This window comes from Pinus tabuliformis, chromosome 2_2, assembly GCF_031772625.1.
Source record: "Pinus tabuliformis cultivar Carrire ecotype Pingquan chromosome 2_2, CPIR1, whole genome shotgun sequence".
Classification (NCBI taxonomy): domain Eukaryota; kingdom Viridiplantae; phylum Streptophyta; class Pinopsida; order Pinales; family Pinaceae; genus Pinus; species Pinus tabuliformis.
This window is the reverse complement of record NC_142300.1, coordinates 482,671,282-482,675,297: the sequence shown is the minus strand read 5'-3', so window position 1 is coordinate 482,675,297 and position 4,016 is coordinate 482,671,282.

Here is a 4,016-nt window from a genome sequence, read left to right as displayed (position 1 = left end):
AATCGGGTGTTAAGCCACGGATCAAGTGTTGATAATACTGAGGAGAGAATGAACCGTCGGATCACTACATATCGTGACCGTCGGATTGTAAGTTACAAAATGTACATAGTAAAGAAACACACTTTACCTAACTCTATACCTAACTCTATACTAGACCAAGTTGTACTTAACTATTTCCTATGTGTCGGAATATCCTAACATCCCCCCTTAAGAACAACTTGGGATAGGATTGAAGGATTTACAAATATGACACAATAGGAGAAGGAAGGAGGCACTAGAGCCTATTGCAAGTGGGATAGGAAGAGAAAAGTGATATGGACACCAATATCCCCATTCAAAGGCGGTGTGTCTTAAATTGCCACTAATACAAATATTGTCCCTAAGTTTAAATCAGGGTTGAAAATCAATGGGTAAATCATTTATGATGTGTTGATTTGTTTTTATTTTGTTTATTGGTTAGTTGATATTTCACATTTACTCTTTGAAAAATAAATAAAATATTTTGATTTATGTTAAATAATATAATTTTAGAGAGATAAAATAATTAAAATTAAAAAAAAAAAAACTTTTATTTCTCTTATAAATATTTCAATATTAAACTTAAATAAACTATTTAAATATCCATATTAACTAATATATTTCAATATTATATGTGTGTTAATGTTTACCTTCGTAAAATATTTCAGTGCGGGAAGGAAAAAGTAATTAAAAGTAAAATAATTAAAGAAAACTATAAAATAAAATTGTCGCCGTGTGTAAAATTGTACTAATGTGTTTCAACAAACAAACAATTTAAAAAATTTAACAATTTATTTTACAATTCAAATGCTCTTATTTTTTTTTCTGAATTAAGACTAATTCTATTAAGCAAAAAATATTGTACAAGAGGATACATTCCAGAGAGACAGGAAACCGACAACCAAAAATGATAGGACTATCAACCTCGGTTCCGGAGAAGGAGCTAAGCAAGCAAGGAGCTACAACAAGTCACAGGGAGCCTAAAGAAGCATTGATTCCTACCCTGAAAGGGTAGAGGCCTCAACACGAAGCTTTTTCCCTTTCCTTTTTTTGACTTCAACCCAACCATTTTGGGGTGGATGAGCGATAACAACTTGAAGATTGGGGTCCTCCACAGGGGAGCCCTCCTTTTTTGAATCAGAGGAGGAGGACAAATGGACATGTTTCTGAGCAGTGCCTGAGTCAGAGGAAGGCGCCAGACCATCGGTGGAAGGGACCACGAAATGAGGGGCCTGATTCAATTCTTCATCGCTATCTTCATCTTCAAAGCTGGAGGAATCAGAATCCACGACTGGAGGAGGAGAGCAAGGAGCCCATCGCTTGGACTTGGGCTTGGAGACGTTGGCCTTGTTCTTTTTTGCCGGGCGAGATGGGCATGTATTCTGCAAATGCCTAGATTGGTGGCAATGGCGGCACCGAAACGCAGTATTCTCGTAATCCAGTGTCTGGGTCCAAACAAAGTCGTTTATCTTGAGATTGATTTGTTCTGGAAGTCCTTTGCTCAGGTCTAACTCCACACATACTCTTGCATATGAGTAGAGACCTTTGGATTCTCGCCATAAAACTCCCCTAATGAAGCTGCCCAAGGTGTCACCTATAGCTCTGAAGACACGAGTACTCCATAGGTGGGCAGGTAAGTTTGGAAGCCAGATCCATACAGGTGTCTTGGTAATGACTGCAGTAGCTGGATCAAAATCTGGGAACCAAGGAGTCAAGAAGAGCCCTGCAGTTCCCATGAATCAAGGGCCCTCTGCTAAGGCCTTTTCATAATGCTTACTGTTATCAAATAGAACAATGAAGTAACCTTTCGAACAAAAAAACATCTTACAATGATGTGTCCAGTTTGCATGGATCCATGCATAGAGATCCTGAGATCGCGGCCACAATCCATTAAATCTGCAAATGATGTCTCTTTCTGCAAATTCTTGAAGTTGGGTTGCCAGATCTTCATGGATGAGTTCAACAGAGGGAACTTCTTCAATCTTGTCAACCAAGAAGGCCTTAGATTTAAGGGCTTCCGGGGGTTTGGGGTTCTCAGAGTGAACTGCGTCTTTGTATGAGAAGGGTCGAGTAGAGGATGATTGTCCCACTGCACCTCCTCTCAAACGAAGGGTTACCACCACAAAGCTGTTCTTGGAAATGCTGTAAGCAGAAAGGGGAAGAGGGTATTCAAGTTGTTTACCTTGAAAGAGAAGTCGCTGAAGGCTTGATGGGATCCCCATTCTACGTTCTAGATTCAGTTTGAGTTCCTGCACCAGATCTGAAGGACTAACCCATTGCATGATGGTTCTGCATGTAGGCTGAGAAATTTGGATCTGAAAGGAGTCAGATAAGGGCCTTGACCCCATGCCAGTGCTTCTTGAGCTTCCTAGAGCAGATCTGCCGTGGCTATTTCCCATCCGAGGGAGCAGACCTGCAAGATCTTGGCCGATCTGTTTGATGAGAGCCCGATCTGATTGATCAGCGACGGATCTGGGGATTTTATATCTTCTTATGCTTGAAGTGAACGTCCCGTCTCCTTGCCTCGTTCTCCCAAGGGCTGAGGTAGCAGATCCGTGAAGTGGGTTGCGAGTCCTTCGCTGACGGCAATGCGAACCCCGATTCTCTGAGATTGTTTGAACTTCATCTGGTAGGGGCGGCAAAATAATTTGGGATTTCCAGACTCCAGGCAGCACTGTCCAGATTTTCCATGCAGATCCTTCTCTGCGATTTGAGACTGCGGTTCGGAAAAGGACCGAGCCAAGATGTATACAGATCTCTGGATCTGGCCAGAGCGTGGGCTTTTCTGCCTTCTGGGTGACCGGATCTGTCAGATCTTTGTCAGATCTGAAGATAAGACTGCGTTTCGGAGAGCGAGTGTTTGCCCCAGATCCAAACAAAGACCATGCGAATGTTGAGATCTCATGCTCTGGTTCATGGCAAAAGCGCACGGATAACTGTCCGGCCGAGACCAGAATGGCGAATGCAGATCTGCTGTGAAGGCAAAAGGATCTCGAGCTGTGCTTGCTGCGGCTGCCCTGAATGCTGGACTGGAACGTTGCGTGAAGGATAACTGCAGAAACCTTCTCCATTTCGATGTGTTTGTAGAGATTATTACGAATAAACACAGAGGCCTCCTGTCCGCCATGGCCGTCGTAAACACCGATAAAAGTGCCGAAGGGAGAAACCATAACCTGGCTTGGGTCCTCCATCATTCTCCGTATATCGTCCTCAAATGCTCTTATTAATTATATTTACCAAATACTTTTTTTGTTTTTTAATTGTGATGATGAAGCTAGGTCATGGTGATGTCCAAGAATAACATCCGAATAAAGGGAAATTAGACCAATGACTTCCAATCTACGAGTGCCTTAACATTGCACGCGGATTTACCAAATACTTTTAACCATGTATTTATTTTACATTGCCATTGTCGTTGGAGAAATTTCTTGCCAGAATTCAATGAAAAATTCTTACAAAAAATGATTGGTAATTTTTAATACATTATTTTTATGGTTGAAGTTGAAATGGATTCAGCACCATCAAAAAAACTTAGACACCCAAAATCTTAAATATTTAAGACTTGGATTTTTAAAAAATTCCACCAGATTTCAAAATCATATTATAATTTCTATTACTTTTCAAATAAAATTATAAGTACGTGTTTTACATTTTCATTATTCCTTTTACAATTCCATTGAAATGATAAAAAAATAGAACCCCTTATAAGAGTGAATTGTTCAATGAAGAAGTTTTTTCAAGCCCACCATAATGTCACGGTGACATTTAAAATGTGATAAGCTCAACGAATAATTGCTATATCGAAAGGGAGGCATTATTTCAGGTTGACGTGTATGCAAATAACAGAGTAATTTGGAAGGTGTTTTTTTTTATTTGTATTGATTCATAACTTGTATTGATTCTTGGGGCACTCTAGAAAGGAAAACAAAGGAAAGCAAAGCAAGAACAAGGAAGCAAAGGAAAGCAGGGATCAAGCAATGAAGAGTGGAATCAAGCAA